We start from the raw sequence: 14,882 nt of genomic DNA on the forward strand, positions 1-14,882 counted from the left end.
TGTTTAAAGTCAAAGAATTGGCTTCCATCCATGCATGGATGGACTTATAAATGATGTTAAGCTTAGCTGTGTCCTCAGAATATAAACCAGAGAGTCTTACAATCCCCTGTGTATCATCGGCATAGTTAGCCACCTGGACACCCAGACTGATCAACAGTAGCAGAAACGGGATCAAGTAAACATTAAACAATGTTGGCTAGATGCATGACCCCTGGGGAACACCACAGGTAGCTGGAGTGGGATCTGAAAAAACTTCAACTTCGCTCACCCTTGAGTTCCTGGGGCCCAAGAAGGAAGGAATCCAGCTAGCGGCTTTAGCAGAGCACCCAGCCAAAGACTGTAATCAATCCTCAAGTAGGGTGTGGTCCACAAGATCAAGTGCTGAGGATAAACCCAACAGCATGAGAACTGATAGTTGCCCTAGGTCCATATTCTCTAGTACATTGGACTGCAGGTCGTGTATAGCTGTTTTGGTACTATATCCTTTCCTAAAACCGGACTGGAGGGATAATCAGATGTTATACCCTTCACAAATTTCTGAAATTGCGTATGCGTGACAACCCTGTCCAATATCTTTAACAGGAATGGCACGGTGGGGATAGGGTGATCATTTTCCAGGATGAATGGGTCCAGAGACTCCTTTTTTATAAGTGGGGTAACCCATGCCTCCTTAAGAAAGAGTGGCACACTGCTTTCTGCAAAATAGTGGTTGATAAACTTAGTAACCCAGGGGCCAAGGACAGCCTTACATTCTATAAAAAGGCTGGAAGGACATGCATCGTTCTGGCAGGAAGTAGGTTGCATCCATGGGATTCTATATATAATGAAAGGTTCAGAGCACGAGGTGAAGTCAAAAACAGGGGACAGTGGGTCAACCTGGGCATCCTTTATATGTTCTGACTCCAACATACTAGGGGAGTTGCTAGGTATCCCTTACCCATTGGATGTTTTTCTGATGTGCACTAACATTATTGGAGAACACATTATGACTTGACTGGCACCACTCCTTGTCCTTTACTGGTGCTGAGAGGGGGGGAGGGGCTTATTCTTAAACTCTCGCAGGATGGAGAACAATTCTTTCGAACTTGACTTAGCATTCTGGATCCTGTTGTTATAAATATCAGACTTAGCCTTAATGAGGGACATTTATATTTTTTAACCGAAAGTTTGTAATTAGCCAAAGTTATACTAGATGGGTCTTTCCACCAACTGCATTCTGCTAAGCATTGTTTTGTTCTGATGGCAAGAATATCCTCATTGTACCAGGATTTCTGAACAGTTTCAGTTTTTATGTGACCTATTTTGAGTGCGCCAATTGGTTGGTGGCATCCGTGAGAGACTTAGTGAAATGAATAGCTAAATCCTCGGCGCACTCATGATCCTATAGTGAGCCCAGTTTCTCTAACAATAACGGAGCAGCATTTTCTGGCATTAAAGATTTCAAATTACACATATGGACACCCATTCTGGGATTTGCATCAGGTCTGGCAGGTGAAATAGGGAGGACAACTTCAAAGGTCAACAATGAGTGATGTGACCAGATACAGGGTATGATCAACAGATTGGACAGAGAGAGCTTGTGGACCAACAACCATTCTAAAATATGACCTGTGCTATGGGTGGGTGAATCCAACATTTTCAAAATGCCAATGGTGTGAATGGCATCTATTAAAGACGTAGTGGTGACCTCCAATGGAGCATCAGACCGATGGTTGAAGTCACCCATCACAAGTACAGGAGATTTCAACTTTGTAACAGTGTTTAAGAGGTTGATTAACTGCTGTTCAAATAGAGGCAGAACCGTTGGTGTCTATAAAGAGCCATAATCATGATAGAAGTATTTTCAGTCAACTTGAGTTTAATCACCAAGCTCTCGCACTCCGCTGGAGATTCATGAGCCAATACATGAAACATGGGGGATGTTTTTAAGACGAGGGCAACTCCACCCCCTCTACCCACAGCTCTGTCCCCTCTAAGAAGCAAATAGCCCAAAGGGGTGGCAAGAAGGGCTTCTGAGGAAGTTGCTTGATCCAGCCAAGTCTCCGACAGTGCAAAGATATCTGGTCTAGTGGATTCCAACAAGTCAAAGATATCAGTGTCATTTTGGCGCAAAGATCATGTGTTTAAAAGACCTGCAAACAAAACCGCTGGAGTATAGCTGACGTCCTCTGGTAACAACAGTCCACCAGTTAGAGGCAAGGACAGTTTAGCAATGGCCGATGAACAGAGCTCCTGCCTGGAAGAAATCACACGGTTGTACACTGTGGAGATAGAGGGTGACACAGGGGTAGGAGCCACGAGAGGTAGTAAAGGATCATCCAAGGTCACCACTGGAACACTGCGCTCAGCGCCAAAAGGAAAAGGTTCCAAAGGGGCCAATGGCCGACAGTCAGAAACAGCCAGATCTTCGTTGTACTTGGCTGCCAGCCTCATGTGTCTACTACGTTGTATAGACATAATGAGATCTACAGGAGTTGATATGAAATTAGAAGTATCCATCTGTAAATGCGAACACAGCAAAAGGGGATCTTACCGTGAAAGAACGTAGCACACCTACATGGACTGGCAACAAACCGGAACTAACCGTGGCGACTTCACAGTTGAATGTCCCCTCATTGTGCATTTACAACATTGTTGAATGTCATTGTGCCCAGTGCTGGTATGTACATGATGGGGGGCACTTGTCAGCAAATGCCATACATCTGCTACTTATTGGACCAAGTGTGTAAATGCGCAATTTCTGATGGGTGCATGTAATGCCATTTCTTGTCAGAGGGCTCTGTGGAGCATTTGTAAATTGTTGTCTCTTTTGACATGTATCAATATGTCTTTCTCTGTCCATGTGCATGTTAGGATGCACCATATGCAGGAATGGAGGAGGAGGAAGAGTCAGTTGTGCGGCAGACTACCAGTGGGGGATGTGGTGTGGTAGGCTGTGAAATCCCACTGCTGCTGCCGACCATTAAAGGGGGTTTGTGAAGAAACTATAATATTCTACTAAGAAGGATGTTTGGAAGTTGTGCTCTCCATTGAATGGAACAGTGTAACGCTATCATAGCAGTGTGCAAGAAAAGTAAACCCTCTCTCAGGATACAAGGCGTCGGCAGAGGGTTTAATTTAAAAAAGCAAAAGGTTTTTATAAAAATACGGTATTATATTTTCTAGTGTGTTCTGATTGAAATAAAATATAAATGTATATTTGTTATACTGAATAGCTGCATTAGAGTTGTTTGTGAAGAAACGCAGTGTGTAACCGTAAAAGATATATGGCCTCATTCCGAGTATAGAGGTAATCATGGCGCTATTTGCACCATGACTACCTCCCATACCGGTACCGAGTCTGCCCTGGTTCAATGGGGATTTACCTGTCCATTCCGACCTTGGAGGGACTGGTAAGTCCCCATTGAAAAAGGCAATCCCCATTCCCATTTGAGCCCCCATAAGGCTCCATGGGAATGGGGAGGTAGCTACTAACAGTACCGCAATTTGCTCCCTGGTCCCTTTGCGGCTCCCTAGAAGGGCGCCTCTTAAAACCAGGCGCCCATAGCGAGACCCGCTAAGGGACCTCGGAATAGGGCGCAAAGGGATTACCGGCACTGATGTCCTTAACGGTGCCCGGTATCCCTTTACGCCCACCTCGTAATCAGGCCCATAGTGTTCTGACTTCCTTGATTGATAATATTGTACATTGTCTTTCCCTGAACCGTGGAGTTAGTTAAGTCTTGCAATAGACCTTTTTTAGGGAAACCTGTATTGCACTACTTCCATGCATAACTACCAGCCACAAGGAGACTGATCCCCAATGAGGTGGGTACCTTCAGGCAGTCACTCTCAAAGGAACTCTGTTCATCACGGGCGTCAGCAAATGCAGACTCTGTTGCCCTCCATGATGCAATGCATAAAGACATAATTGGCCTAACTGTGCTGGTGCATTCATTAGTGTGACACATGGCCGTTTCCTCTGAAGACCAGGCTTGGCACTGTGTGGTCTGCCGCCAGCACCATGCCCACCTGCAGATCAACCGCAGGATGGGGGTCCCAGAACAGACATGCCTCCTGTTTCACCGTTGCCATGTGGTCCATGAGCACTAGCAGGGATTTACATGTTTGTATAGTCAACTCCCCTCTCCAGGTTAGACACCCCCGTCCATGATGGACAATTTTTATTTTTTTATGGCCATGGCCCTTTTATTTTATTTTTGTGTCCCTTGCTTTGCCTTGAGAACTTTTTTATTTGATTAGAAGAACCCTGGCCCAGATGTGGTCATGTTTTTTTGTTCACCCATTTCCAAGTTGGAATCTTTTTCTGTTTTCTTTTTGATTTTTTACATTTGCCTTGAGTTGTGCAGTTGCCCTATCAAGGCATTACATATGCAGTGGTGGACATGCAGCCATGCTCAGTGACTTCAACTGCCATGGTTGCATTGTGTTGAATGGGATTGCATGTGCAGGTAACATTGGGTTGAGTGAATATTGACACACGTGTGCGGCATGTATGGTACTTTGCTATGGCTGTTATAATGCCTTGTACCATGTTGTTACAGTGCTCCGGAATGAGACAGTGACTGCACTCCTGGGGGTGACACCCTGCACCCTTTGATGTCCCAACTCCCATGCCCTCTGCCAGACACTGGACCTCCTGTCATGCATTTGGATGCACAGTTCCCGTTGGAGGTGATGCGGAAATAACATCATGCTGGTTCAGTCAGCAGGTAAGCACGTGTACTGTCTTGCATGTTCTGTCAGTGTAATTGTTCAACATGGTTTATGCATGCAGTACACATCTTGTTTAGCTGGTGGTGTTCACCTTGTGTCACTGTGAATGTATGTGCTGTTGTGTGTATGTAGATATGCATGTGTGTGTATGTGCATTTGCACTTATATACCAGTGGCACATTTCTGGGGATGCACTCATGATGTTGACAGCATGTTTGTAAGTTATTGTGCAGCACTATTGTCACATTCCTCATCGTCAGTGTTTTGTTCAGTGTGGATGCACGTACTGGTTGGCCACATGCATTGTTGGTGCTTTTGCACTTTGCAGGTTTCTGTTCTCTGACACTTGGCACACTGACAGTGATGATGTCTCCTTACTGCCACCCTTCAACTCCCCCAGTCCCTTTTTTCATTTGCTGTGTTGCCCAACAGGGGTATATGTTGGCTGATGTAGGGTAGGAGTATATGCCTCCAGAGCCTAAGTTGTGTGGAAGTGGGGTACATGCATCTCGTTGTGTAATGCATGCCATGGTGGGATTCTGCCTTGGTTTTTGTGAGATAGGGCTGCTGATTGACCCTACACACGTGCCTAATATTTGCCAGTCTGTCCTTCACCACCCACCAGTTTTGTCCTTCATGGCCTCTACATGTGGATGTTTCCCTTATATGTGCCTCTGTGATATCATGCCATGATGGTACGTCTGGAGGTATTGATATCACTATCATCCTCCCTAGGTCAACTTCTATGTGCCCTCATCCACAGTGATGTTGGTCATGTCCATCCCTGTCTCTACTCCAGACAGTGTACTCCTTGCCATGGTTTTCACTTGTCCCTCCCTCTGTCTCTGTCTCTCTGTCTCTCTGTCTCTCTGTCTCTCTCTCTCTCTCTCTCTCTCGTGCTACTCTCCACTCCTAGGCTATTCTCAGTATGTGTCCTGTTCCCCTCTTGCACCCTGTGATCCTTCTGCAATGGGTGTTCTATGACTGTTTTCTGATTCCGTAAATGGTTGTCATGGATCTTCACTGTCTTTAAGTTGTTGCAATGCATGTCTTTACAATTTGAGGATGGGTTTGCCAGTGGGATGCAGTGTTTGCAGGCCCGGTGGCTCTCCTGAGCAGCTAAGTGAAGGTCACTCAATGTGTCACTTGTGGTGTGGTGTTTAGCAGGGAGTCTGGCATGGTGTGCATTCACTTTTGTTTAACTTTTTTGAGGGGAATGGGTCCAGGTTTGTGGGTGCATGTGTCACATGGTGTTCTTATAGTCATGTGTCTGTGCATGCTCTTTTCACACTCATATCATGGTGCAACAGGTTGAGGGATCGTAGTTGTGGGTGGGCGATCTCTGTAAGACCTTTCTTGTTGAGTTGTCAGGTGGGTGGCAGAGCCAGCTGTTTGTGGGCAGTGACACGTGTTGGTGGTGGTGGTGTGTGTTTCATTGCACTTTTCACATGTGCATTGCCTGACACATGGCATCCCATACAACGATTCAGTAATAATTGATTCATGTACACGGACAACACTATTTAGCCTTTCTTGGTCAGGGTTCACCATTCTTGTTGAGCCGTCCAAAGAATAATCCACACACATGACACCATCGATGCACATGTATGTGATGCTATGTTGTCAACAGGCACAAGGCACACTGCATTGAGAAGGGTTTGTTATTTGCCATGCATGTGCCATGCATGGTGCACCATGGGGATTACAGTGGCATGTTGACCGATTCAGGGTGCATGTCAATGCTACCTTTGAATCAATGCACATTTGACCAAATGCAATTGGTTTGCTGTGAAGTCTGCATTGCCTTACACTTTCCAGTTGCCTGCTCCCTTTTGTGTGCATTTTTTCTTTTCTTTTGTCTCTGTTTATCATTGCTTTGTTGTTTCTGCTTGTGTGTTTCATGTCAGTTACCTTGTTGCCCACACTTCCTTTTTGACATCTGCCTCTGTGGAGTGCTGCCTTCTGCAAGACCCTATCTTCAGTGCAATTTTTGAGTATTTGGGTTCAGATGTTCTTGGGCTTCGCCTAATCGGCTACCATGCCAGTGTTCACTGCACTGTCCCAGTACTATGCTGAGGATGGCATGCCATGCTATGGCATGGGAAATACTGCCACAGTGATCCAGCCTTTTATTGATCTCAGTGATGTACTTTTTGTGGGTCCGATCATTGACATGCTGACTGTTGCCAGATGCGTGTGCTGAGTATGTGCCATCAGATTAATAATGGGGTAGGTGTGACCATTCAGAGCATGGCCATTCACTGGATGGCACTTGGGGGTTCAGGCAATATGTGGGTTGTGGGTTGGGGTTTGTCAGTGTGTTTGTTTTGTGTTTTGGATTTGCATGCAGATCTGTCTGCATGTGTGCCAGGACACATGTTGATGGTCGGCATTTGAGTTGTTTGCATTTTTTGCATGTCACTCAGGGGGGCACGTACTGCTGTGTGTTTAGGTGCATGGATTTGTTGGCTGCGCTCACATTGATTTGTCTTTCTCTGCAGATCCATTTGTCATGATATGATGGGTGATGGGATTGAGGGGATTCATGCACTGGAAACACGTAAGAATTGTATTTCTGTTGCAGTACATTTTAGTTGCTCCTTGGTTGTTAATATTCAAAATGACTACTTTCATGTCACTGAGTATTATGTGTATTGTTGCGGTCAGGGAATGGGTTGGCCAGTGTACGTGTTTTTTGTTGTGTAATACGCATTGTGGGCCCAGGGCTTTCCTTACATGGGTTAATTGGCTTCAAGATAACACTGTGCCTTACTACTTGTGGTCTCATGTGTGAGGTTTGTTGTCTACATGCAGCACAGTTGTTGTCCATGTGACAGTCGTCAAATAGTTAGTAGTATAGTGTAATGTGTTGCAGTTGCTGTGACTGTGTTGGGTAATTGTGCCGTGCCATGCTGCTTATGGTCATGACTCACTGTTAATTTTGCTATGGAGTGCCTATGTTACTTGCTGCATCTGTGACTGTGACTGTGTCCGTGTGGGTGTGTTAATCACTTTGTCTCACTTGTAAAGTGTGTTCTGTTCAGTGCATGTTTTGATATGGGGTGCATTGTCTCCATATCGGCTGCATGTATGTCACAATTGGATCCCGACACCACTGCCTTTTTTGCGCTCATAGCAACAAGAATACATTTGTGCCTGTCATGCACATTCTCACACAGGTGTTCAACCCTATTGCATTAGCCTTATGGGGATTGGTAGAAATGATACTTTTGTAGACCATGAATGCCTAGCTGCTCATAATTGATAGTTGGCAAGTTGATGAATGTATCTGCGGCAACACATATTCTGGGTGATAATTTCTTGGAAATGACCAAAGATTTTGTGCATCGGGAGTGGTTTCACTCCATTATTACTGAGATTGTGTTGCTATACTCCCACTTACGTGTCTTTCATTTGGCCACACTTTATGCATGTTGTTTTATGTCTAATGGATGCACACAATTTTGCTGTCACAGGGGCACATTCTCACAGTGTTTTTCTGTGCACAGAGGATTAGCCCATGGTCATCATTGAATGGTACTGGGATGTGGCTTGATCGTGTGCACTACACAGGGACAGGATTTTAGGTAAAGTAGGATTGTACCAGCTGGGTACATGCAGCCTCCCCATGTGCCCTTTGGCCAGCCATGTGCAAGGGTCATGCCTGTGGGTACGGCCAATGGCCCACCATCATGTCCACTGGGACACCACACTGTGTGGCGACATTGTGCAGGACACATGCTGCCACAATGATACTGCACACAACTGGTGTTGCATATAGCAACACACCACCAGATTGGTCAAGGGAGCGGAAAGGTGACATAAGCACTCTGAATGTGTGCTCCACTATGCCCCTAGTCGCTATATGGTCAGTACTGTACCTTACCCTAGTATTGTGGGATACCGTATGGGCGTGTTCATGAATATGCTCTGCGGGTAAGCACTGTCCCCTGTAAATGTATACATGGTTGTCATTATCACTTGTTGCCGGTGTCTATTGGCAAGTGTGCAATGCGCATGCATGTGCATTTCCGTTCATAATCACCAATGAGGCATGCGTTCCCATGCTTTCCAGCTTGCAGGTTCCGGTGTAGTTCGGAATATATAACTGTCGTGTGTGCTTCCTGAATAGTTTGAATACACTTTAGTTATGATGCCCTTGCCATCGCACACAACCTGAATATTGATTGTGTGCCAATGTTTGTGGATGAAGTGTATGTGTTCTGTTGGTCTTGGGGGACATAGCACAACATGGGTGCAATCTATTGCACCAAGAACGTGTGGGAAGTGTGCCACAGCATAAAGTCCTGCATGACTATTTGCCTTTCTGCCAGTGTTCTTTACATATAAATGTGGCAGTGCACAGAAGGTCGTACAGTTATGCACACCAATACCTGGTATAGGCATCGTGACTGTGTGGCCCGGGCGATGCTGCCTACTATGGCAGTGGTCCGCTGGAAAGATCCAGTTGCAAGGAAATGTAAGGCAGTGAGCACTTTTTCTAGGTGGCTGAGAGCCTGGGAGCACATGGTGGCTTATGTTAGCCCATCATCTCACTTCCTGACCAGGTCTAAGATGATATGAACGGTACTTGCACCTGCCATAGAACTGGTCATCTGGCATCCTGAAGAGGGTGGTACGTGGGTTGAAGATTCGGGCCATGGCCACCCTCCTACTCCTGCAGTGTCCTTGCACGATCGCTCCGATAAATTATGGATTCAAAGTGGCTGGATAAGTTTTGTTTGGTGTCTATTGCATGCTTTATTGATGCAAGTTGACATTTACGCCTACTCTCAGGTGGCGGGAGTGTACAAAGATTTGCGTGAACTTTTTTGCGACCCGACATTCAGAGTTTGAATCCATGAATATGTGTTTATTTGGGCTGTTATGGGCATGTGTTTGCTTGACCGTGGACCCTCCCTCAACACGCCCACATTTTCACATGTTATTGCTCATTCTGCATGTTCTAACCCCTGTTTTGCTCGCTGCTTAGGCCCGGTCCACACTCTGCTTGGTGTCTCGCGCAAGGTGTTCCCCCGCTCGCAGCGGCGTGCCGTTCCAGCACGAAATCCACGCAAGTCCTGGAAAATTATTGCGTATTTGATTACATGAATCGACAAAGGTGGATTTGCACACAGTTGCGCATGCAAGTTCCCTATTTTCTGTGCAGATAACTCCATGAATCAGGTGTTAGGACTCTATTTTAGTAAAGACTCTGATGGTTGTGTACTTTTTTCAAAGATCTAATTTTCAAATGTGGGCTTAGTTCAGTGGCAGTCATGGATTGTTACATGACGTGGGTAAGATGAGCTTTCTAGGGGATTACATACACACGTGTGAAGTCACCTGGAGCAGATCATCTGTTTATGTTGTGTAGCATTACGATGTTTTAAAATAGCCGTTTCTGACAGCTAAATATAATGGGTTTGCTTTGTCTCAAAAGCCCCTCCTTTTCTACACGCTGCCACCACAAGACATTTAATAAGAATCTTTTTGTTTGATAGGCAATAGGGTAATTGCAGCCAATAAAACTAAAACAACTTTCTTGACCAGGCAGGCCCCTTTCAGCCAGCTAATTTTGAGCAATACAGCATCTCAGCACACAGGCCTGCAGTCCTTATTCGCAGTTGAAATATCGACACGACACACATTTTTATTTGTTTCATCTCCAGAATAGGTTGTGTTTTCCAGCTTTGCAGGATACGGATGTGTTAGAAAAGTGTGATCACCTAACCTGAAGTAACCGGAAGTAATCTGACGTAATCCAAAAAGTAATTTGACATGATTATAGGTTAACTGATTGTTAAATAAAACACTCTATGCCAGCAAATGGATTCAATAACAACATTTTCAAATGTTTCGACTGGATCCGGTTTCAGATATGTCTGTTTTGTGCATGTTCTGAACCACTAATGAAAACAATGTAATATTTACTTTTGTCCCTGATTACTGCCAACTCCACACTGTAAGAGGATTCAATTCAACACTACAGCTAAGTCAATGCCTAGTCTGGGATACTGAATGGAAACCCTTATTGATATATCTTTATGTCCAGTTCATGCGTTCTGGATGACTACCCCTATATAACACCCCTCTCTTGGAATCCCCCTGACCCCACTGAGCTAAGAAGTAGTTCTGTTTTGCAAGTTAAAAGGTTTATTTGATAATTTAAACAATAGATATATATATGTCACACCTTATAATAAATTAATAATTGAATATCACACTTAATCTGATATGATAAAGATTAACAACGGAGAATCTGGCACTAACACGCTTCTCTATAATCAATAAGGAGTTGACATGAAATGGATAAGGTAGCACAGTGGTAAATAGGTACAGAAGTATAATGTGGTAGAGAATGTTTTATAGGGTTCAAGGAAATGCAAGGTTGAATGAATGAAATGCAGTATAGAAAATACTCAATATGATTTCAACAAAACAATGTAATCACTTTTCTCTGGCAATCCCCTCCCCCCCTTGATACAATGCAAGGAAATGGAAGGAAGCACACAGTTCTCAGAAATGCAATCAACTGTAATTCAGTTCACCCCAGCAAGCTTAGACTACAGAAGTTTAAAACACAGGCAAAATGCTTTTATATGTGCTGGCAATGGAGTGAAAAATATGCTAAATTGCTTTTAATTCCCTTTCAGAGGTTCAGGGTGTGTGATAGCTACTCTCTATGAATTCAGGATCACCTTAACAATGCTTTAGTAGTAACTAGCAGGTAAACGAAGTTTTTGGCAAGGAAAAGCAAAACTGCTGTCTTTTTACACGTGGAGAAATCTGCAAATCGCGGCAAAATTCGCGGATGCGCCGAGCGCTATTACAGAGGAACCGCAAGGACTATCACGATCGTTTTGGGGTCCTAGGAAAGCCTAGGATCTCAGCTTCCAAATGAAAGTTACTGCAAGTCTCTAAGACGAACGGTCGCGGAGATATGAGCGATTTTGTAAAGGTCGTTTTTGGTTTGAAATTTTATAAGCTCAAAATGACAAGTGACAGATTTTACTAGAAATGACAGGTGACAGATTTGGAGCTATCAGGCAGTTCTACTTAGGTTAAATAGATTGAATTAGATGAATTTAAACTAAGAGCTTTGGTTTGGTACAGTTTGGCGGTACTCACAAGAGATTTTAAACAGGAAGGCGGCTTTGTCACGATCTGGTCAACAGGTCTGGACTTCGGACGGTCTCTGGGCACAGCGTCTGGTCTCTGGAACTGCTCACAGCATCGGGGTCAGCACTCTGGATACAATGGCCTGGTCTCTGCTAGGCACCGGTTCTCTGGGTCGGGTCCTGCCTTCTCTTTGGATATTTCTGTCACCGGGTTCTTGCAAAAGTTCTTGGCAAAATTCAAACGGCGTCAGCCGGCTGTCTGAAGAGTTCAGTTGCAAAAAGATTTTTAGGCCTGCTGACAAATACTCTTGCTGGCAGTGACCTTTTTGGTTAAGGTTCTGAAGTCTCTGTTTATCTTGGAGTCTAAGTGTTGGCTCTTTGAAGTTTGATGGAGGTAAGTATGGATTTTTCCGGCAGAGCTTCCAGCGGCAGATGGAATTGAAGGTCTCTACCTAAGTTTCAGTGGTCCATTTATATGTTCTGCAAGTGGGTGTGTGTGTTGGTCATAACTAAACTTGCCCCTCTCACTTGTCATTGGTCCAGCTTTCATTCCTCACTTGATTGGGGAAGGAACTGTGAGTCAGAGTGATGTCATTTTATGGCTTGCAGATAGGACACTCCCCTGTCAGATTGCACACATTCTATATTTGATAACAAAAGACATATTTCACAGTTACACAGTTGCTTGAATGGGGTGGCTGAATTTAGCCATGTCTCTGTCCAAATCTGCTCTTTCTAGGAGCTTGCATTCAAAAATGGCACATAATTGACTTTTTAACTGATTTTTCAATTTCTGACATTGACCCAACTTTACATACATGTGCGCAGGGAGTATGGACATTAACTGATGAAGTTTCAGATTTTTAACATGCATACATTTAGAGTAATATCCACTTTTCCGCTAACACCCCCCTGAACATACCACCGGTTCTAAAAACCTCTTAAACTGTGGGCAGAAAAATCACAAGAATTATGGTATCATTTATAAAATTTTCACATGTCCGCACCATGAGTTATTCATCTTTTTCTAAACAATATTCTGGCTACAAAGGGGTGTGGTTTCCCAGGTCACATGGTGGAAATACTGGTTTATCCAGTTCTGCCAAGCCAGCTTGCTCTCACAGGCAGTGCCCCTCCCAGCTTCTGCCAAGAGGAAGCTACATTTTACGACCGCTGTTATAAAACATTTGCCTGAGTCAGGACAGGGCTTTGTTCAATTTCCTGCAGAGCCCAGGTAATTCAATCAGGGAAGTGTCATATCCCTTTTGGTGTGAGCAGCAAAAGGGCAGCTAGGCCTGGGAACACAGCTGTGACTCAAGTTTCACTCCTGATGGGGGTAGTTGCCAGGCAGAATCAAGTTCCTTAAGCCAGACTTTCAGCTAACTGTCATGTTTTTTGTTGCTTTTTAAATTAACTTGCAATTTTACACATGCAGCTAGAATGCTGATTCTAAGTGCAAAACTATGACATTTCAACAGTTACAAAGGCATGTGACACCAAACATAGGTCACTCATTTAATCTAAAAATTTTCGATTTTAGTGTCTTTAAATCCAGTGCAACTTAAACTGCTGACTCCATAGCAGTTTTGTTATAAGCATTGTTTTGGGCTCTTCATTTCCCAGATTTTGTAAGCACGCAAAACCCCATTCTGCCAAATGTCTGCTGTTGTTCAGTGAATATTTTGCACATGTTGCAATGTTTGAAAATAGGCATTTTGAGCCTGCCTTCAGAGAAACACAGGGTGGTTTTAAAACGCCGGCTTTTGGATAGTGGTGAGTACTGGTACTGCACCCATTTTTGGGATTTAAGAAATGAATTCCCCACAATTCTAGGTTGCATTTGGCAATCAGCATTGCCATTCCCAATGGTTTCAGACTACTGTGCGGGTAGTCCAATGGTGGTTTTAAAGCGCTTTGAAGCTAACCGGCGCTACTGTTTTTCCTTTGGCAACCCATTTCCCTCATGGCAACCCGGCCTTTCATTCTCGCACTGGTGGGTGGCAAGTGAGGCAACCATTTTGGTGTGCGCACAAACTGCGCAGCTTTCCTGGATTTCGGCGCACATGTGGGTTTTCTGCCATCTTGAATTTTCTAAGCCCACAGCACCAAATGTTGTGGCATGATAGCTTAAACGTGGGTCAGGACACCCAACAAGCCCCCCCATGCGACTGCACTTTGAATTTGAGTCGATGGGGAGTCGCGTGCCCAAGGGTTTTGACCCACACACCGGTCTGTCCGCATAATCTTCTTCCTACTCTGTAGATGGCACAGTTCAGCTTCTTCTTCTCCATCCGGTACTGATCGATCGGTCCTCCTCGTCGGTCCTGATGGGAATATTGGGCGGTCCACTGGGCCCATTGGATCTTTGTTCCCGGTCTCCGGATCGCCCTCCTTGGCCCGTCTTCAGGTTTTCTTTCTCCTAGGACGACAAAGGAAGAGCGGCAATACCTACTCATAGACGTTTTTCCACCACTGTTGAGATAGTGGGGCAGCATATGCATTTCATCATAACGAAACATTACATTCTTATTTTGAAAAAAAACAGTATAACTAAGAGACAGTTTCATGCAAATCACAATATTTTAGAGACTAGATGTGGTATGTTTTATGATTGGAACAGAATTAGTCTGAGACAGTACCCGCTAGGATTCCAGAGGATTCCTCCAGTTGTTGCAGAGCGTGCCTGGGATGGCAACATTTCAACTGGTTTATGTGGACCCACTTGTCTTCCCCCGCTGCCAAAGGACCTTTGGGGATGTGGATTTTGTAGGCCACAGGGGAGATCTTGTCGATGATCTCCAAAGGTCCTTTCCATGTAGGCAAAAATTTGCGCTGCTTGGCCTGGTTCCTTTGGAAGTTGTATAGATAGACCCGGTCTCCCACCTGATATTCCTTCCTGGAAATTTTCAGGTCATAATGGGTCTTCATGCTATCAGCTGATCTTTCTAGATTCCGCTGAGCATAAGCAAAAGCATGTTGGAGGTGTTTCCTTAAATTCTCTACATACCCATGAGTAGTGGAGGCATTTATCAGTGTCTGCTCTTG

This window comes from Ambystoma mexicanum, chromosome 10 (assembly GCF_040938575.1).
Source record: "Ambystoma mexicanum isolate Mex_15411 chromosome 10, UKY_AmexF1_1, whole genome shotgun sequence".
Lineage (NCBI taxonomy): Eukaryota > Metazoa > Chordata > Amphibia > Caudata > Ambystomatidae > Ambystoma > Ambystoma mexicanum.